At 45.0% G+C, this 22,807-nt stretch overlaps 1 protein-coding gene and 1 long non-coding RNA gene across 3 annotated transcripts in view; one reads left to right on the top strand and one right to left on the bottom strand.

The window, feature by feature from the left end:
• LOC129387600 (uncharacterized) overlaps nt 1-6,071 on the top strand; it is a 47,166-nt gene extending 41,095 nt beyond the window's left edge. The window contains exon 3 of the long non-coding RNA XR_008614756.1: nt 5,299-6,071. This is a non-coding gene — a long non-coding RNA (uncharacterized lncRNA). The remainder of the gene's footprint in view (nt 1-5,298) is intronic.
• The window catches only part of LOC126541593 (calcitonin gene-related peptide type 1 receptor-like), a 360,166-nt gene that overhangs the window by 172,815 nt on the left and 164,544 nt on the right, over nt 1-22,807 (bottom strand). The window lies entirely within an intron of this gene.

The raw sequence follows: 22,807 nt of genomic DNA, 5'->3' as shown, positions 1-22,807 counted from the left end.
GTGATACTTTTCTTCCCTGTAGATTATGCAAATATAGACCGCTGGAGCCATAGCGTGAACTCTTATTAACTCGTGGCAAAACGCTATCTGCACCAGTTATACCGAAGTATTTGGCGCATCACCGCTTCGTCCGGTGAGGCACCACTAGCTGCCACACCCTGCGCATCGCACCAACATCGATAACATTGACCGATAAACGACTTTCCCAGTGCTTCTTCACCGGTGTGAGGCACACTTGTAAGCGGGCTGAACGCGCACTTGTTCAATTTCTCGACATACATACAACTGAGTCTACAATCGCTACTGCACTCGTTTTCATAATGCAATGGCAAGTGAAGCAAATTCACATTTCCCACGTAATAGGGGGATTCGGTACCGGAGCATATGTATATATACGGATGAATCGATTATATATACCGAAGTTTTGTGTAAAGCGCTCGTTAGCGAGAAGTTGGAAACGATGTAGTTATTCTTTAACCGCACCCCTGGGTAATGCTTGGCAATGACAGTGATTAGAAGTCACTGTTCATGCCACCGCGATTGGTTTCCAATACTTTTGGTTATTAACCTAACGGCAATGAAAGTTTCAGTTCGCCGTTGTGTGGTGCAGTGGGTAAATGACGTCACAACATAGCACCTCCAGATTATTTACGCGTGTGACGGGAGAACACCACTTTGTTAAATGCTACAGGTAATCTCTTTGGAATGCAAGACACGTTGACTTCTTTTGCAACTATTCTGTTTGTGCTGGGTGCGACAAAGAAAGGAAGAAAACGTGCGTTGCAATACGATGAGAGCGGAGTGATGTTCATTGTACAAAAAAAAAAAAACGTGTCCTCGCCCCCCCTTCTCTTAAAAAACAGAGACCATTAAAGAAACCAAAACCTCGAGGCGACTAAGTTGTATACGCAAACAGTGAACAAGGTTTCGATGGGCATGACCTCGAATACTAACTGTAAGCAAGACACGGTGGGATTCATAGAAAAGTCGTTAGTATACGGGGTGTTCAAAATTAAGCTTTATGGTTTTATTAAAATTAGGCACTGGGAGGCAAGACCGCCTGTGCAAATAAGCCATGTGGCCAGGGGGACACAAAGTGAGATGATAATTACCGCTGTCACCAGGCCAATCAATTAAAATTGAAGAATTAACTTTTTGCTGACTGCAGCAAGTGGACATGTTTTTATCGAAAGGTTAGAGGCAGTCGCGTTTCTATACAGTATCAGATGGAAGAATTCTTCTAGCGTGTCTATGCTACGAAATATCTTACTCCAAATTTTGATTGTCGTTCGCATGATTACGCATCCAAGAGAGTTAGGACCGGCGCAAAGCTCGTCCCTGATGTGACGCGCCTGTTGCGCGCGGCGTTTAGTCTGACAACGGGGCGGAGGCATTGGCAAAGATGGTAACTGTGTCCCTTCCGCTGTTGGTTGGCGAAATAAAAACTGAAGAACCCGGAACCGCTGTCGTAACTCACGACCGCACAGCCTGTAACGATGGCGGCAGCCGCCATGCCGAGATAATGGCGCGCGCAGAGAAGCCGGAGGGCAGTGCGCGTGCGTAATGGTGACTAGACGAGTGGGCATGCTCCTTGCCTGGGCTACGCAAATAAAGTGACAGCTGTTTTCCAAGTACTGTTGGTTTTATTGAAATCGAGAGCAGCAACTGCGTGGCACACCGCGATGTCATACCTTGATTTCGCCAGCGGAGAGGGGACGTGGAACAGTTATCATCTTTGCCTACGCCTCAGTCCTGTTGTCAGACTAAATGCCACACGCAACAGCCGCGTTACATCAGGGAGGAGCTATGCGCCGATCCTGACTCTCTTGCATGCGCAATTATGCGAACGGCAATTAAAATTTGGAGTCGGATATCATGGATCACAAACATGCTAGAAGAATTCTCCCAAGTGAAATTGTGTCAGAAGACGACTGCCTCTAACTTTTGAATACAAACATACACACTTACTACATTCAATAAATAGTTATTTATTAAATATTAGTTAATTGTGCTGCTGAGAGCCATAATTGTCAATTCACTTTGTGTCCCCCTGGCCACATGACTTATTTGCACAGATGGTCCTCGCGTGCCTCTGAGTGCATGCGTAAATTTAAGAAAACCATAAAGCTTAATTCCCAACCAATAAAAAAATACGTAAACCGTAATCAACAACTTGTTAAGCGCTTGTTTTGTATTTATTTCCTGGAGAGTTGCCCTTATTTCATCCGCAGCAGTATTCTCGATAATTCGCACCAGCGCTCCCGTCGTGTTGAAAGGCCAGTCCGCTTTGCCGCTGAGTAAATTGCACCACCACGAGAGTCTCATTAGCGACACCGCGAGATCCGAAGCGCAAAAAAGGCGCAGTATTCATCGGCGGAGAGATTGCCTTTCGCGCTCGCAGCTAAAGCTGTATGCTGGAACTCGCATGCATTAGCGGCTAGGAGGCGGCAACGAGTTTGTAACGGGAGCTTCCTCGCCCGCGCCGTTCGCGCCTGGAAGGCGGCAACAGTTGCGACAGCGACGTGGGATGAAGAGAACTGCGCTGAGTTAAGAGGGGCAGGGCGGACGAAAATTGGACTCGTTTACATGACGAGAACACGCCTGGAGCGAAGAGGTATTCAGTGTTGCGCAAACACGCCTCGAGTGTCGCTCGCGAAGGTGTACGCAATTGGGTCGTTTTCTCTTATTCCGCTCACGGGGCTATCTAGAATAAGCACAAGACCACCAATCAACGGCGGCTAAAAAGGGTTGGTTTCAGCAATGACCTTTCAGTTCACTTTGCTGACTCGAGATTTTTATGTTTTACCCTGTTTAGCCTGAGTGGTCCAAGAAATATTACGCCAGAGGTTTTCTACTAAAACAACGACCACGTAAATTGCGTACACGACAATAAAGGGTTCGCATGAAAATGGAGACTTAAGATGGTCGGTGTTAGGAGAACATGGAAAGCCTCAGGATGGAGTCGTTGCAATAAGATGACTTTTTTCTTGACCTTGGCGAAGAAAGCCTCCGTTGATAGAAGGTTGACTAACGCTTGACGCTTGCCTTGGGAAGCACGTTACTTTTGGCAGTAACACCTGCGTGGCGTCCATCGGAATGATCTTGTATGGTATCTTGCCAAGACTGAAATATTGTCGAATATGATTTCCTTTAGCGCGGTATACGTGCCTCTATGTTTTTTTTTCCTAATACAATATATCCCACCTCTCACTCACTCTTTCTTCCTCGCAATGGAATGCACGTGTAATGCAATTTCGCTTTGCATAGAGTATGGAAGTCATCACGTTGAGCTACGCCGACGCCCGGACTTCTACCATTCAGAAAATGCGTTTCATGCGGTTAGCCCTTTTCTAGGCATGAAACAGTGTTAGGAGCCAGTAAAGCCACGATCATCCGCATGAACAAAGGTTTAATCGAAGATGTGGATACGGAGGTATCCTTTGCAGGTTTTTTTTTTATGTGTAGTACATGCTACACGAGGCTTCGTTAGATCAGTAAGCGCAATGCTAGCCCGATCTCCCCTCCCCCCCTCCTTTTTTTTTGTGTCGACCTTCCAAGCACCTTCCTTTCGTGCCCCAGTCAGCTTCACTCACTCGCGTACCTCGCCTTTTAGACCGAGGAAAGCTGAGTTTACGGAGAGGGATAAGCGTCACATTTAGCCTTTCAATGACAAATTTAAGCGAATGAAGCTAAGTACTTTTTCATACCCAAACGAAAATTTGGATATTTACGATTCATATTCTCACCAAGACAGCAAGAGTAAACAATATGAAAAGCACAGTCGCGGTGTCCCTTCAATGTTGTTAGGGAGACAGACTCGTAAAGAAAAACAATTGCTACCGAACACGCCGCCCAAGTTGGGGTTCATAAGGTCAACAAACAAGAGTAGGCGTCCTACTTTGGCATGCAGAGCAGTCACTAAATAGGAACCGCGCTCGGTATATATAGGCTATAGTCTAAGTATAGCGTGTCCATACGCAACGGACACTTGGCGCAATAAGGACACGTCGAGGACGTCGTAGCATGCGGTGTATTTCGGAGCGTCTTGGTCGCGACCCGCCCTTGGAGGACTTGCAAAAACATTTCACGTTCTAGAGTGAGGACCATACGAGTATATTGAAAAACGAAAAAATAGAGACCACTGGTTGCATTACCTTTCCGTTTCAGGGCGTCGTCCGCCGTTTCGCTGAGCAGAACTTTCGTAGCGCTGGGGAAATATGAGAAGTCGACGAATAATGATCGTAACTATGTCGCAGAAATAAAATTTCAATGGAACGCGTAATTTCAAGGGTTGTTTGTTTCCACATGATTTTACACCGATCAAAGCTCAGTTTACGGGGATTTGAGTCACATTAGTCTTTCGTCACGCAAAAATGAAAAAACTGAGTGTCGGAGATACCAAACTTCGCTCTTCTTCTGCACTATATCGAACCCGTTTTGTCGTCAACAAGACAGATAAGAACGACGCTTAGTATTCGAATCAAGAAAAAGAAACGCAAAGCAGTATATTACTGGGTAGCAGTTATGTACAGAGCACGTTCACATATACTCAAATGGAAACAAAGAAAGACTTTAGCAGAAATGGTGTATGCTAGCGGAAATAGATGAGACAGCATAAACACGATGGTGAAGAAATATGCTCTTCCTGCTGAAGCCATATTTCTTTGGTATAAAGAAATACCCCCGTCTAATACGACCAAATGAAACAGCAAGGCGTGTGGGGGATTTAAACGCTCCTCCATCTCTCACTTGTTACGTACCATGGGGCTTAGGCTGGTGCAAAGACAAATTAGAAGTTGGAAACAAGTGCACCTGTGATACATACGTACCGAAGCCGCACTTGAACGGGTCTGTAACCGAAACTCGTCATATCTAGAGATTCCTTAAACTTCTCCGGGTTGCCTTTGCGTAAGTCATCGCAAGCGTGCTCAATGTCGCAACTCTCTGACTAAATTTCCTTGATGAGAACAATGTCACAAACCGAATAGGTGAGCGTTAACTTGAAGTGCTTGGTTCTGATTGGAATTGATGGACATAATATTGCTGAAAAGGACGAAGCACGTAGAAATGAAGACGAAACACTGGCGAAAAATAGAAGAAAGTAAGCTGTGACATACTCGATGTTATTTTGATACCGCTAAACTTGCTGTGTACATGTAAATCGCAGTTTTCTTTAAAAACGCAGTCTCTCAAAAATTAGTCAATTTCCGAATCATTTGAATAATTTCTACCTCACATTCTCGTCGGAATTTCCTCTTCCTTTACCGGTTTCTTGATCATTCCCCATCGTGGAATTAGGAGGAATCAAGCAAGCCGTGCCTTAAGGTCACATGGCATTTATGCATGCAAATGAGAACTCGTTTCAGGACACGAACAAGCAATAATATGTATCAGCGCATCAACAAAAAAGGTAAGTACCGGTACCATTAAATACAGCTGCTCTGCAAATTCTCTTTGCGTTAAGAGAAGCATAGTTGCTTTCTACGTGACTACTGACCTTCGTAATCTATATCGTGGGAAGCGTGTCATCGTTAAGTCACCATACAACAGCCTTGCCAGCTCGGTTGTGTAGTTGCTGTACGAAATTTAATTTTCGTTAAATTAAAGAGAATGTTTGCAATGACGAGACATCTCGGACGACTGGTGTGATAATTGTCGGGTCGTTATGCCTATACCATTTGAGTTGGTGCACACACAAAATAAATACTAGCTGAAACATACAACAACAAAAAAAAACATACAAACGAAAACCAACAAGAAGTGGGGGAGGAGAAAGCTGTCACGTTAGAGTAGAAAGGAGGCATCGTGAAAGTTTGCATGATTGAAACCTGAACCGGAAGTAACAGAAGGGAAGGCCAAAAGGAAAACGACTGAGAAGCTGCTCCCGAACAGCGTGAGCCTTGTAAACAATTGTCAGAGCACATCAAATACAACACGTCGAAAGAAAAGCGGAAGAGCAGGAAATGAGTGTTGGCACCACATCGACCTTCTGCGCGGTTTGTGTGTCTGCTCCATTCTTGCGAAGAGAAGCAAATCCCAGATGTGTATAGACAGGGCCAGAATAGGCCCAAGCGGAAATCACACTTTGCACAAAGCAAGCCAAAGGAAACACACCTTTATTTACTAAAATGCTGAAGGCAAGAGAGGGATGTGAGGAAGGAGTCAGTAAGTAAAGGAAGTGATGTGCACCAACAAATGAGCTCGTGTGACAGTCAGCATTCTTGCAACACTTATTTTTTAACCTTTACGCATCTGCGCGAACTACGAAGTCATTAACGAAAACGAGGACCGATACGGGTGCCAAGATACACCGACGAGCAAGGAAAGCACGCAACGGCTCTCTATGCGCATCGTGAAAGCTGGCTCGACAAGAGTGTAACGCAGTGGCAGAACGGCGCCTGTTTGTAAGCGCTAAGTACAACTTCCAGTAGGCGTTTCACGAAAGCAACGGAGCCCTTTATATAGTGACAACTCCATGGAGCTGAGAATGCGCTCTAGCTCATATCTAAGTGATTGTATAGTGCCGCGTCGTCGAAGTGGCAAGAGTATCGCGCAGGAACTAAACACGTAACGACGTGCACGTGCTGTGCTCTGAATACTACGCTCGTACCCAGGGCGGGAAGCTCATGCGTAAGCCGTATGCGCTGTGTGGAGAGCAAGGATTACACGCACGCGTAGCCGTTCAGCTCTTTTCTTTTTCTTTCATATTCGCAGTCCTGCATACATTCCTTTGGAAGGGACCTAAAAGATTGAACCATGTACTTGTGAGTATATTTCAGAGAAATTCCTTTTCCGTGATTTTATTTTTCTATGAACGCAATAAGAAAAAGCCATCTGATTAAAACTTACCTTGGAATATGCAGTAAACTGCACAGATACACTTTCGTTCACGTTATTTTCACGATGTGCCTTCGCACTGAATAGTCTGCGTTGTGTCCAACTTACGTGTATGTCAACTAATAAATGTATCAATGGGGAAAAATATCAGACGACACAAGAAACAGGACAATAAACCAAACGAAGGTTCCCAGCTTTCCAGGGAACTTACGACCTGCACGCACGTATCTACGCAGAGCTTTGTATTGTATCAGTTTGCATGCGTGGCGAAATAGGGGAACGCGGGGATAAAATAGGCTAATCGAGTGATTCGCGGCGTTTAATTATACGAGTGGGTGAACAATTCCATGAGCGGTTCTCACATCCCCTGTGCTGAACCGAACGACACAAACGCGTTTCACGCGACGAAGTCGATGCCCCGTTAAGCGATTAATCGCGTTCTAGACCTTGTGCCCGCTTTACAGCCTCCTCGCAGAAGTTATCGTGCGGAAGTAGAGGCTGGCGTGCGGCGCCTAGTTCATAATCAAATGTCAATCAAAGTACATCTAGAGTCCGAAATTTTCATTACGATAGCAATCATAAGGACACTCCCGGTGCTTCTCCGCTGTCGTGTTGCCGTCGGCGTCGCCGTTATGTTGGGTATAAGGTCCAAGGGCGATAGGATCGTCGCCGCGCACCGTATGCTGTATGTGCGAGTGAATCGAGGTGAAGGTGAGCGGAAGATTGTGGCTCAATCTCGCGCGCGCAAGGCAGCGAAACGGGAAGGAATCGCGCCGTCTTCCGTCGCCCGCAAGGCACCGAGGGAAAGGGAGGGAGGGGGCTCCGGTGGCAACTGCGCATGGCGTGGCCGCGCGGGCCCTATTTCAACAGCTATCTACGATGGGGACACAGTGCATCGAGTGCCGATAGCTTCGTGCGCGCTGTATTCTCGCCACTTAGTCTGCGTTGAAGCGAGAGGCAGCACGAGTGTCAATGCGCTGCTGCTGCCGCGCTTCCTCACTCCAGTGCTTTGACAGCGAGTGTGCGCGGTCATCGAGTGATACGTATTCATGTTTGCTTGGGCGGGCGTGACACCACGCTTGTTAACTTATCTTGTAAGCGAACGTTTACAAGTTTATGCGGCCGATAAAACTATCTTTACTTCGCATAGCTATCTACTAATTTGCTGTCGCAATCGATGCTTCTTCTTCCGGGCAAAACTTTGAAACGTAGTTATCGGTGATTACAAAATGAAAATTGCTTTACTTCATTCGAATAGACAACGACGCATTTGCGCGGTTTTCTTCACCAGTGATCCGACAGTTTACCTTCTCGCGTTGGGTACCACCGGGTCCATGTGGGAGCTCAACTGGGATGCTGTACGGGGGTGGTCGTGAAAGCTCACAGTGTGGTGCTGCAACGCAGCCTGCTTGGGAGCCGCCTCTAAAGACCTTCATCAAACAGGCCCCTAGTGCTTCCGACGAAAACTGTGATAACTCGCTTCGAGGAATGTGAACACTGCAAAAGTGGGCACCGTAATGGTCGTTGATTGCACTTCGCATCATGCCTCCAAGCGCTTATGACGAAGCTTGATCATTGCTTTTTTCTCTCTCTCTCTTGACGTCAATAATCATATTTATTTTTCGGCCTTGCAGCAGAGTCATTAATTGCGCGCTGAAAATCTCTCCCGTTCTCCCTCTCCTTTCTTCCATCACGTCACAAGAGTTAGAATTCTAAACCAAACTCGTTCTGTGTTCAATTACAGGCATCTGGCATGTCCCTTATGAGCTAGCGACATTTACACTGTATACCTGTGCGATGAGGCATATTATTTCACCTCAGTTTTCAGGCCGACGCATGATTTGTTGACTGTATGTATACGCTGCGAGCACATAAAATTACGCTGGCACTGTAAAATTTCTTTTTTTTCATGCAACCGCCTGTGGACTATTCCCATTGATTTCCTAGGTTAACACTTGCTGATATTGATGAAAACCGCAAGGACCTCAAAGCGTGCAGCTTTCGCAAGGATGTGTGACGCACCAAACCCACCAAAAAGAACATTGTAAAAACTGCCTAAAGCAATGGGAAGTGGAAGAGGAAGGTAGCGTGACTAACGTTTTAGCGAAGACAAATTCTTCTTAGTGCTGGTCTGCGGATGTGGCAGAAGCGATGGCACCGTGCGTAATTAGAGTATGAAACTACTAATAATTAAGTTGCGTTGTATTTGCCTTTAAGGATTTACACCGAGCTATAGTTCACGATGGTCAACGAGCGAGAAAGTGCACTACTGCAACGAATACCACGTCAGCAATTCTGGATCACTCACGGGTGAGCACGTTTGGCACTTCGAACGCGCAAGCGCTTGAGGGCGCTGTCTAGAGCAAAAGATACAGTCAATACACATTGAAAAACTCGGCCACACACAGTAGCGAACGGACGTGTGAGACAAAACCGTTCTTGGTGAGGCATCAAAATTTCTTCAGACTTCGGCGCCTTCAGTGCGACAAGCTAGAAACCGTTTTTTTTCTTACACAGGCCGTAGTTTCGGAGTTAGCGTACAATAACGTGTGGAGTCTGGTGTGGTCGAACGAGTGGAAGTAAAAAAACCCACTTATCACGCATCGGCAATGCTGGCAGACTAAATGGCGCTGAATGGTTAAGTACTCCTTGTGCAACCAATGATGCCGAACTTGAGATTTCCGTGATGATGGTGTAGGCGTCCGCCAGGACTGTCCCCTCCTTCGTGTTGTCTTTCTTTCTTTCTTTCTTTCTTTCTTTCTTTCTTTCTTTCTTTCTTTCTTTCTTTCTTTCTTGTTTTTGCATAGATTATATCTTTGAAGAAGCTCAATCCTTCCAGAAAGGGAACCGGCCAAGTGCCCTTTAATATGGCGTAAATTAAGAAATCGTGGTGCAGTGAAATCTGCGCAAGATTGTGAAGAGTTCGACCAGGGACGGAGAAATGAGTCCACAGCAAAACATAGGCACTGGCTCTTTTCCTCTAATCAATAGGTTATTCTTTGGTTCTCCTCAATTCTCACGCAACGCGATCCTCAAGTCATTACAAATTGTTACCATTTCAAGTGACATATTCATGAGAAGAACAGCATGTTCCTTCGGCACATCTTGTAAACAGCAGCTTGAAACACCGTGACGCAGGACACAACAAAATAACTGCAGGAAAAACCATGTGCTAGTCAGCACTCTGTCTTGTGGTTCCTTTGCTATGTCCTGTGCCATGCTGTTTAAAGTTCTTTTTGTTTTCATTTGAAGGAAAACGAGAGAAAGCAAAAAATGGGACCAATTCTGGATTGCACTTCCTTCTTAATGCAAACTGTTAGTTGGCTTATTCCAGACACGTTGTGGTAGGTTCCCGTCTCGCATTGTTTCGGGTCTCTCACCCAATAGTTTCACTCACCCGATAAAAATACATTTATTATTAAAATAAATTCTCAGGTTCTACGCACCAAACTCACAATATGATTAAGAGACACGCCGCAGTGGTGGGCTCCGGAATAATTCTGACCACCTGGGGTTCTTCAAGGTGCACCCAGTGCTCGGTATACACGAGCGCTTATGCATTCCATTCCCATCGGAATGCGTCCACCGTGGCCAGACTCGAACCTGCGACCTAGTGCTCAGCAGTGAGACGCTCATGCAGTAAACATCCTTGAAGGTGTCCCACTACCCTCTCCTCCCTCAATTAGCTATCACTGCCGATAAGATCATATAACCTCGATAACATGTTATAAAGTGAAGTGCGACGTTAACCTATAGCGTGTTCGCTACACTTCGAAGTGTATCTATAGGATGAAGATACCAAAAATAGAAGAGCAACTTCTTCCAGAATCTCCCTCATTGTTGGCATGCCTGCGCTGCTTCGGTATTCATAAGGGCGACTACTTTCTTTATTTTCTCTCTCTCTCTCTGTGGCCGATAAAAAGTAGCCCCCACTAGAAACCTCTATATAATCTTGATTTTCATACCCTAGAGGCTTGCTATTTGCTCACGCTGATCAACAACAAAGTCCATCCGTAATACCCTTAGTCAATTCACCTAGCGAACCTTTTGAGCGATAAGCTCAAAAGGTTCGCTACTGCGATCGTGATAATTTGGTCATTTTGTTTTGCGATCCGCTGAATCGCACAATTGATTTTCAGTTAAGGTTCAAACATTTGCGGTTGAACCGAGTTATTCGAGTCCATTCTTTCATACCACGCTTCTTTACGAGTTTTTTTAGTTAGATTGAACGGTTGTTATCTTTTCACTTCTTCCCCTGAATTAGCCACGGTGGATGCTAAACCAAAGATTTTATCCAACAAGACATTTTTAAATCGACGTTCATTTGTCTTCGAAACAACAAAATTCTGCGCCGTCATGTGGCTTTTGAAGAAAAGAAGAAACGGCTCCGTTCTTAATGCCACTGCTTTATTGTAGTCATTAATGAGTTCTCCTCGAAAGGATAAACAAAAATCGACTCGTGCTTTCAAGCTTACACTAAGGGATGTGCTCCATAGAAAAAAGAAACAAACGCGCGGGGAGGTGCTCTTTTCACAAATCTGATAAATTACTTAGAGGTCGATTGTGCCTATATAAGCACCCGAAGAGAAACTTGAAGTTCTAAAAGGCACACTACAGAAAAAAGAAACACTCGTTCAGTTTGTTCTGTTAAGGCGTTCTTTCTAAACATAATTTTCATTATTTTTGTGTGACTGGTTCATTACAACTAAATTTATCTTTCGCGCCGAAACCTCAGCGCTGGTATGTTGTCTGTGTGACACCGTAGATGTAAATGCGCTGTTTTCGTACTTGTGCCATTGTGACTTAAGTAAAGTCCTTGAAACTGGCAAAGTTCAGTCTTTCGCTCCATTAGAATGCAACGTAGTCCTTCCTTTAGTTCAGAAATTTGCTAGGCCCGAAAAGACGCCGTAAAGATGCACGAAGTCGCGGCGATCTTGTGCGGAAACTTCAAAAGCGGCTTCGCCACCGGTCTTTACTGCCTTCGTATTATTTAGGGCACTGTAAGAGTGAGTTCTTGTTTTTTTTTTTTTTTTTTTTTTTTTTTTTTTACACCAGAGCAGTTGAAGCATTGCCCTCCGTATTGCCTTGGCCATGACAAAACAAAGAAACCACCCTTCCCTCACATTTGAAAAAAAATCCTGGTGTTCTAAATGTCAAAACCACAATCTAACTATAATTTACTACCACAGGTAAACTTAACGTTCTCTTTAGCATCACTTTACGTGTATGCCATAATGTACACGTCCGTCACGAAATCCTTATCGACCTGGCGCAACACTGCTGTATCGGCTGTGGATCACAGTATAGCCTTCACTAACTCATACAGTTATCGCATTAGAATGGCTGACTCATCCGTTGGCGCTAAGTGGATGTTTTAAGAGACTATCGATGATGTCCTCTGCCACCGTTACCACTTGGAGCTACAACGCCAGACTCTCCAGCGTGTCCTGGGTTGATTGGACGACAATATGAAGAGGCGTTAAGAAGCAGGCGTTAAGCACTCCCCATACGTGGGCCGCTTCAGAAGATATATGCAATGCCGGGCCCACCCGCGGCAGAGGTGCAGTTCATGGCTAAGGACCCCACATGCACAGTTTTGCTGGCCATGATTCTTCGCAGAGTAGAAGGGCAGTAAAATGTTTTTTTTTTTTTTTTTTGCGACGACAGTAGCAAAAACCTTAAAACTGATTTGGTGTGTCCATCCCTTCAGTTACGCCAGTGGTCGCTGTCGTCAACTCGTCATCGTCATCGGGCCGGTACTTCATTAAAAGCTTCACCTGTGCCGCAGGGCAAATAAAAACACTATTTTACCTACTACCACAGTAAAGTTTCCTACTAAAATTACTAGAGGCACCTTTGGCGCTAGTGTCTACGCAAACTACGAGCACGGTGGTTGAGCCAGCATGATGGTTTGTACATGGAGTTTTCCCAAATTTGTCATTATCGTTTCGAAAGTCTTCGTAACTTTGCGAACTGATCATTTTCAACAGAAATGTTTTCTACTCATTGTGCATGTGCGCGAATGTTTTATTGCCTCGTGCGTTGAGAACAATTGGATTGCTTAGAAATTTGGTCCAATGAAATCCGATAAACCATACCAAACAAAGCCACGAACATGAAAATCAGAGTAATACTTTTACTCATCATTCTCATTGTACAGTAAAACGACTTCAGCGCCAAATATCTCTCCTGTAATTTTAGTTAGAAACTGTACGAGCACCACCACTGGGACTCACAATCATTGTCCTTCAAGCAGTGTGCAGCTGATATCTGGACCCGCTATTGCGAAGCCTTGTCGCTTCTCATTTCCGCGAGGTTGTCGCGCGCCAGACACTCTGACGGGGGTGGTGTCTGCGAATGTATTTCAGAGGCCATGGGCAACGCTGTACCGACAGAGGAGTACGCTGGGCGCACAGCACAGAAAAAAAAAAGTTCTGCTTAAGGATGGCGTCGTTCTCTCTGGGAACATCGCGGCTGCTGTCGTAGGTGATAAGCTCGTTTCTTCCGTTCCCGTTTCCTGTCTCCCCCCCCCCCCCCCCTATCATTTTGCTATAACATCTACAGGCGCAGTATGAAACATAGATGAATAACATCGACTGTTTTCGTGTTGTCTATAATGAGGTAAGATCAGGGTGGTCAGAGATGCTTTTCTTTTGTAAGCTAGGCAAACCGTATTTGGTAGTCTTTTTGTGAACACGCTGGACGAACCATTGTGCGCGCCCCTGGTGCAAATACCAATCGCGCCGTTCCAGTGGTGCGGCGTTGTTTAGGTCGCACACAATCGCATTCGGCCTCTGGGTCCCGGCAATGAGTTGAAGATTTGCGCAGATGCCGTTGAATTTCCGAAATACAGAAAAAAAGAATAATGCTACCTTACACCGTTCTTTATAGTAAGCATGCTACACGCATTGGACGAGGTTTACCTTTCTTGCGCCACCACCGCTTATCTTGTACATTTAGCCACGTTATAATCTTTACACACGCACGAGCTTGTTAGCAGGCATCTCACATATAGGGTTGTTTTCTTTTTTTCGAAATCTGGCTAATCCATGCACCGAGCAGTGCTAATATACAGCTTTTGTAAGTTAAGGTCAGTGCTTTAAGAAGCAATACATGTTGAACGCAGGATAAATAGTCATATGCCTCTCAGTGGTGCAAGTGTGTGCTCCGATAGCTAATCAATTAAGCCACTATACAATATCATCCTCCAAAGCCTCTTTGATGAAAGTCTCCATAGATAAGGCAGAAAACTTCTACAGCGCTAAAGGAATACACGAGCTGCGTTTCGTGTGAATGACACAGAGTCAACGTAATCGAGCTAATATCAGATTGTATATTGCCTTGACTTCGCTTTACTATTGCAGTGTGTATTCATTTTTCTTTATTTAGTGAGCGTCTGCATTCAACGTATAATGGTTTCCAGCAAGTACGGACGCGAGCACAAGTAGAAACGGACAGGACACCAGCGTTGTCCGGTGCGTTTCTACTTACTTGTGCTCGCCTCCGTACTTGCTGGAAACCATTATACGCTCACCATGCACCAACTGGCCCAGCAAGCTACTCTACTAGTCTGCATTCACTTAGCAAGAATTAACTTGAAAATTTAACATAGGCGCACCGATAAAACAAAACGTCATGGTTGGGTACAGGTGCAAGTGCGTGTTTCAACCTTTCATAATTTATTTTGCTAGACACATGTCTTGATCTGATTAAATAATTGGCAAGATTAATTAACGCAGCAGTCTCTTTAATTTTTGATGGCCTATTGATGTTTTATTTGTACTATTGTGTGCTTATGGCACGCTGATAGAAGCCGTATAACTTTATCAAGTGTAAGTAAGTGTCAGCGCAAGAAAATACTTTTTGCTCCTTAAATCGTTCGAGTTTCCGAGTCATGACTTCAGAAACAACACATGCGCAGCTCAAAGAAAGGTTTCAGCGAGAAATTCAAGCCGACTGATTCACAAAACTAACCTATGAAATTCAGAATTGTTCTGAGGATATTTGAGATGTTTTGACTTTGACTTCCAATGAGAAACTGGATATTCGGTGACTGTTTTTACTCAGCCATAAATATATTTTTCCTCCATTTCTTAGAATTCTTTGCCGCCAATTACCAATAGTTTGCCATCACAAGATGAATTAAGAAATAGAAATATCCGTGTGAACCCTTTACACACACACGGACACGCACACACTCTCGCGCGCGCACTACAGAATGATGAAATGGCAATTCCCGTGTTACCATACGCAAAGCGTTTACAGGCGACATATTGATACGAAAGCGTCAAATGGCTCATTCAGCGAAAAAGCTCGCGTCTATCGTATGGAGCAGCGAAACGGCACCTGAATCCCCATTGGCTGCGACGCTACGTCCAGAGCGCGTCTCGACGGAGCATAGCGGGCGAAAGGGCACATCTGCTGTCGCAATAGCGCGCAATGCGGTGCTACAGAGGGGAGAGCCTCTCGTCGCACAGGACTTCGGAGACATGCGGCGTTGGTACTGCAAGCTGCTGCTGCTTGCTGGCTCAGGCAGCACGTACCGCTATGACACATTACTCGCAGCGTCAAACTCGAACGACCGCTCAGCGTAGTTCAATTGGACATTAATGCTTTCGCATTCACAACTCCTAAGACGTGCTTAGGCGTCCTCAGAATTTCTAAAAGTAATTTCATGTCCCTGCGTTTACTTGTTGCTGTTGTGGGCGCACGTATAACGTACGCGTGCGCGAGCTTTGTTTGTGTGTGTGTGTGTGCGTGTGTGGGGGGTGGGGGGGAGGGGGGAGGGTGGGCGATGACATCAGCGCTAGTACGTAACGCTTGTTTGTGCTTGCAAGATACGTCATCAACGCTAGTACGTAACACACAACTCCTAAAAGTTAGGTCAACTGACCGTCAATGCGCTGCTGAACTGTTTCCTGCGGTCTTGATGCACCCACCCCTGCCGTCCTTGATGTTAACCCTTGCTGAAGTCAGAATCCGTCGAACATTCACCGGCGCAGTGGCTGTAGTGGAAAGACAAATTGTGCGGCAAAAGGCCGGGAAGTAGACAAAAGTGACCTGAATAATAAAATTTACGAACTTCCTTGAGCCCAATTTATTGCCTCCTGTATTGTTTGAGCCAAACGTTACGATTCCTGCCGCTTCTAAACCAAGTCTCCCAGGACTCCCCATGTTTTAGATCCTTGGTGCGATTTAGAGATTGGTGCAAATAAAAGCAATGTCACGATTTTTCAGGCACAGTGAATGTTCTGGCAAATTACACACGTTTTTTCGCTTATGTCTCTCTGTTCCCCTTCGCACTTCAGCCGCCCTACAATAACGACGTTACCCAAAGTTTGTTCCCTGTTGCGGGCCCGGGCTGCTAAGCGGCAGTGCAAATAGCAGAGCAAAGGAAGCTTTGCTGGCCTACAGAATCGCTGCGCGCCTTTACCAAGCCTAAGTATTCTATACAGAATATATGTGCAGAAAAAACCACAATACACATATTTTACCACTAGTGGAAAACAATACCAGCAATAGGCAAGGAATTACGATACATTGGCATCATATCGCGCACAATTTTCAAATACGAAAGTAGAAGTAGCCGACGCTGTCTACAGGCGTTTCTTTGAATACAGGTGGTAGCAATGTCTGTGCCGAGATTCGCCAATGTCTCGCAAAGCGTCGGACAGGCCAGTGCTGTTCCCGGTGACAACTCTACCTGTACTGCTTTCCTTGAGTTCCACTTAGCTATTGAGTTTTCGTTCGCTTGCAGCTAGCTCTCGCTTCCGCTTTCCCACTACAACGCTAATCAGCAGGGCATGAGAAGAAAGGGAAGCGAATAAATGAATACTGGTAAGCGCAGTTTCAGGACGGGACAAGAGAAGACATCGACGCACGGGATAAACTGGGCTTACAAGCATTCATTTATTAGCATGAACCAACCAGCCCAGCTAGCAATTGTGTTAAAGGGGTAGCGAGGGGCCTGATTTTTGATGGTCACATCAATACGAAGCTAACAGATAATGAAGCGAAGGAAAGCATAGGGAAAGTTATTTTTTGTATTGAGCCTCATAAGTGATAACATAAAGAGAAATCAAGGTGGACGAAAAAACAATTTGCCTCCGGTAGAAGTTGAATGCACACTTAGAGTGCAGCGTTACAGAATCTACAGCGGCTCGCCATAAAATGGGTCAGGGAAGTCGTTGCACAGAAACGCAGCACATATATACATCTGTGACAACATATATACATCTGTGGCAAGGGATAAGATCAGAGTGCGGCATTTCTAAATGCAGAGAGCGGCATATAATTTTTCTGAGAAATGCATTTGGCGAGAATGCTAAGCATTGCCGATGCGCAGCAGTTGTGTTTTGCAGCACCTTGCACACCGCACCACCATTCGTGGTGACATAGCCATGCTAAGCGATTTCTCAAGGCCGCCTACACGATCGAGCTATAGTGATCCTTCGAAAACTATTGCCCTCTGCAAGTGTTTTCTTCTACAGATGGTGTCAGCTAAAGCATGGTCGCTGTAGAACTATCTGTGGTGCTGGCTTTGGATGACCGCTGTGATGTGAAAGCCGACCCTTGAGCCCAAGTTTAGACATTGCTGTATAATGAGAACCCAATAAAGCGAATGAATATCTCATTAGTCGTCCTAATAAATAAATCAGTTAATTATTAATTAATCAATTAATTAATGTCAAGTGCCTGAAGCGGGACCTCCCTGAAGCTAAGGAAGAAGACGACCAAGACTAGAGGTGCGGGAACAGAAGAGGGAGTTCATTAAAATGACGGACTGAACAGACCGTCTCGTCCTTATTTCTTTACTTCTTTGTCGTAGACGTTACAATCTGAAGCTGGTGTGGTTCGAGATTGGAACCGGCCGACACCATGATGGACGCAGACACGTCCGGAGTTACCATATGGACGGTGAAGAGCCAGTTAGCTTGGAACCTGGGGCTAGCTCAACGGAGTTCTTTACCTGGGTCGCCACCTAGTCAGGTATACAACTGTGGCCCAATTCCTTGAGCAGGGTACCGCGAATATTTGTGTCAATATGGAAGACTACGTTAAGTTCTTCCAACCAGTTCACCTAAGAGGTGCTATAGATTATCGACCAAACTTCACAGCAGTAATTCTGTAGCTCATCCAGACCAGACTGAATGCGAACAGTTAGAAAGCCAAAAACAGCTTATGTCTGCTATGGCACAAGCGATAGAGTAAGAACTATCAGCGAGGCGACACCGTAAAACCAGACATGTTCTATGGGACATCAGCAGTTCCCACTTCGTGACTGGACTTTTACGAGTACGCTTGTGTACTGAACCAGTGGGTGAATGACGAAGACAAGATGTTTATCTTGTGCTTCTTTCTACATTACACTGCAAGGAAGTGGTACAACATTTGGATTGTGGAACAGGTTAGTGAGGAATGCATGGACTGAATGGAAGTGCCCGCTGAACTGTTTACCTTTAAATGTATTACAACAATAGGATAAGGCAATTGCATATAAGCCCACTAGTGGGAGTCTCCGTGACTACTGTACCGAAAAATGAAGCCTACTTTAACTCGCCGATCCTAATTTAGCAGGAACATCAGTCGTGCTTCTTCTGTTGCTTAGTATGAGTAAAGAGTGTCAAACACATTCGCAAGGTCAGCAGGTCAAGACTGGAGAAGATGGAACATTCAGGCTTTGTACTTATTTTCGTATGATTAATGCGCAAACAGACTTCTTTCCGTTTCCTATGCCCTGCACTGATGAGATTAATAATGAGACGGGCGATGTCACTGGTAAGGGTATTGGCAGATACCACTCCAAGAAGAGTAAAAAAAATACCGCGTCTTTGTGACCCCATTTGATATATATAAATATAAGAGGCTCCTATATGGCTGGAAAAATTCAGGCGCATGGCTCCAGAAAATGATTAAGCACCATGTTGGAACCTCTGACTGGTAAATGCTGCGAGGTGTACGTCGATGACATTATTGTCGACTCTTGAACTAAAGATAAACATGAGCTGTATTTATCGCAAGTTTGGATGCTTTGGACAAAGCAAAGCTGAAGATCAATTTTAAAAAGGGTGAGTATCGAGAGATCAATGGTTTATCTAGGAAGGACGTTTGACAGTCATACAATAAGTACGAAGCAAGAGTCAGTGCAGAGGTTTAAAACTTTGACAAAACCTCGTGACTTGCTCTTTTTGAGGGTTTTCCTTGGTCTAGCTGGATATTTCAAGGCCTTCATCACAGACTTTGCCATAAAAACAAGGTGTTTGACAGCATTAACCCGAAAAGACGCGCCGTTCATTTGGAGCAAGGAATGCGAAGGCATTTATCAAGAACTAAGTAAAGACAATATCATCGGATCCTGTCTTAGTCCTCCCAGACTTCAATAAACCTTTTGAGTTGTGTGCTGACACATCCCTGTGTGGAGCTGGTGCAGTCCTCTATAAAGGAGATGCCAGTAAGCCAACTGGACGCCAGCTGAATGTAATCGGATACTACTCACACACCTTCAGCAAATCAGAAAGAAACTATTATTATTATTATTTGTTTTGAACACATATACACAGGTATCAGGAAAGGGAAAGCGAGGAGCAGGCTGGCAACTGCCACTGGAAGGGGCACAACGCCTGCCTACTCTTCTGAAGGGAGGTGACAGCAACACAGAAATGGAAGATAGGAAGGAGGGGAGGAAAAAGGAAAGAGGAAAGGAGAGCAACAGGACAAATCTAAAGACCAAAGTAGAACACTGCAACAGGACAAATCCAAAGACTAAAGTAGAACTCTGCAGCCGGAATTAAAGTGACGCCGCGTCGAACAGCCTCCACAATTATCAACCACATCCATGGCTCAGTGGATGTGGTTGATAATGATGCGTCACCGCACGCATCTCAGTGCCTCCCGGTCAGAGAACGCACGCATGACCTGAGCTGTCCCGAGAGCTCACTCAAGCTCAACAATTACATACTTGGCTGCACAACAGCGAGTAATATAGTGTTTTTTGCTTTCAGCTTGCAGCACGAAACGACTGCGTTCACTTGCGAGATTACGAAGAATTATGCAGCATTTCATTGACAAAAATATGCCCTCAGGTTGCCTTGGCTTTTTGCACGCGGCCGGTATAATTATTTCTCTCTTAGTTTGTCTCTTAGCCGGCGTTACACGCATGCTGCCACAATACTTTACAAAACATGTGCCAGTACACTGTTAGAGGATACTACAAAACTCTTAAAATGTTCGTTACCTTCACATGGCTTCTTTCACTTCAAAACCTGCCTGTGATTAATTTTTTTTACGTGAGAGCCACATCCTCCAAATACCGCAACGTTTCTATTAACGCAGCGCCTATATTCTAATTCCGAGATCGCCTCCGGAAGGCTACAAATGGTCCAGCGTACAGTGCGTGTATCTTTATGATCGACGATGTCATGCCTGGTCCAGCCTCATTGGTAGTAAAAAACATCGAGGACAACACCTTAAAGTTTGACTATCTGTGGCATAACAACCCTTCAAGCGGGTTCAATCATATTGCTAAGTGTTCGAAAAATAATACTCATAATTTTCAGAATATTACAAAAAAATAATGCGAATATCATTATTAGCATTGTCAGAATAGGGGCGATATAACGTAAAGCTACTGCAAACATTTCTATTCCAATTCTGCTATCAGCCATACCTCCAGCCTACTCCTGCGGTCGAAACCACTGCGCCCTCCCGGCCGGGCTGCTCTGATGCTGTTGGGACGACTCTCTACCTTTCTCCCTCCTACCCTCTCTTTCTTTTAATCCCATCTCCTCCACCCTGCTGGCGCTCAGCCGTGTTCCCGCATGGGTTGCAGAAGATAGTGCCAGCCTTCCCTCCTTTCCCACAAGAACCGCTTCTCATGACTGGTTAGAAAATTTCACCTGTCTGTCATGCGACGCCATGAAAACCGCGAAAACTCACTATGAGATATGATATGTGCACATTGATCATGCATGGTTAGGCCGAGCAAAAGAAAACTTATTCTTTCTGATTCGACGCTTTTTTTGCCATTAGCCATCTGCTATTGGTCAAAATTTTTCAGGCTGTGCCCACTTCGCTTTATGTCACGCGACGTCATAAAGCCGCGAAAACTCACCTCGTCATAGTAACATGTACGCGTTAAAGATGCATTAATATGCAGAACAAGAATGAATATTTTTTTTCGGAATGGCCGAAGAATGCCCCGTTCCGAAAGATGTAGAAGATGGCTGCCCGCCGATTGCTCAGGCACTGGCTACTCGCACCTGACGGAGAGCGTGGGCTTATTTGAGCATAATAAATCTTGTTGCGTGACAGTGTAACGTTATCGAGTCCCTTCAGCACGTATACGACATCGCTCTGCCAACTCATTTCTGAGGATCCGTTTTAGCGCTATCCTTAACCTTCCGTTGCTCGCCGCCGCCATTTTCTACCAGTCAACGCAAGCAAAGTAAGAAGAAGCGGACCAACCGCAGACGCCGTCCCCACCCTCTTCATCCGGTTATCTTTTTTCACTGCGCTGGCTAGGGCCCATCGAAACGCTCTCCAATTTATCGGGCTCCTCGCCTTTTGTCAGTCAATTAGATAAGCAAAACCACTCAATGAAGAAATTGTTATTAGTTTAAAGCAAATAAAAGTGGCACATTGCAAACGAGGAGAGCGTTTCATTGGGGTATACAGACCAGCCCCATGCTTGCGTCGGCAGTTACGTAAATTTGACGGCAGGAGATTGGACTAGTTTTATGCTACAGGACCCTAGCTTTCATTTCGACCAAGCTAAGCGTTTTCGGGCGCCGATCTCGAAGATTGCCATTTTGAAAGTTTGGCCTACGCTCCCTTCTGTTAAGGCGAATGGCATTCTTGGCAATGTCAAACCAGTTTTCTTACCGGCTATCTTTCTGTCTGTTTTCGTGGGCTGATTCGAAAGACAGGGTGGATAAAAATGTGCAATAATCGCGAAGGTAGTGCAGTCTAACAATGTGGAATTAACCTCTTTCATGACGCCTCTTCAATGAAAAAAAAGAAGTCCTTCTGAATTTTCTCAATTTTGGTTCTCAAAAATTCTTTTCGTATACTTTGTTAGACATCGCACATAAGTTCTGCCCGACATTTTTAATATCGAATGTGAGTAGAGCAAGGTCGAATGAAGAATTGTATGTCGATTACCTTTGTCACTTCTCCGCACAAAGTAAGCATTTCACGTCAGTGTTGATAAAGAAACGGTGTCTTAGATTGAGGTTTAATTAGGCAGACGTTTTCCACCCAATTAGAACGGTTCTGAGCTTCTGGATAAACGCATGGAACTCGGAAATAAATAATATTCTAACCGTTTACTGATTTAACCATCGTTTCCTTCATGCAGTTTCTCGATGCCCCAGAAATCGAATTTTATCAAAGCCAAGGACACTCCCATTCCTCCAAGTATTCGGCTGGCGTGCTCGAGAATCGCTTGTTTCAGCAGCCCATGTAATAAGTTCACTCCAGCTTACATACAGCACCCCTGAATTGTATGTATGGGTCGCAAATTAGGACGGGTGCTATATAAACTAGCCAGGCATTAAACCATTTTGTCAACAAATTCTAGCCTTCTTGGCGCTACTGTAGTGTCAGAAAAAGCACGCAAGATATTTCTTGAAGTTGTACCGTCTGAGGAAGGCGACTAACCATTTCGTTGATTTACTTTCCGCAAGCGAAAACCAAACTGCCTTATTAGCGCAATTAGAGCCAAAGGCCTTATCCAATAACATTCGTTTTCTTTGCAATCTTCGCTTAGCGTCCTTACGAATAGGGCCTGCGCAGTTTGTGGGCCAAATTATTCGGGCGCTTACATCTGTCTTTTACGCACAGGATCTGTAACGCATTCTACATTAATAAAACAAGCTGCACTTTTGTCGATATTTCGGGATTTTCTTCCGGATACTTATTTTGCCCGGTTCCCGCTTGTCGCTTCTGATTTTCCCGTAGTTTCAAAGTGGGC

The sequence above is a fragment of the Dermacentor andersoni genome, chromosome 2, assembly GCF_023375885.2.
Source record: "Dermacentor andersoni chromosome 2, qqDerAnde1_hic_scaffold, whole genome shotgun sequence".
Lineage (NCBI taxonomy): Eukaryota > Metazoa > Arthropoda > Arachnida > Ixodida > Ixodidae > Dermacentor > Dermacentor andersoni.
This window is presented reverse-complemented; position numbering and strand designations above follow the sequence as displayed.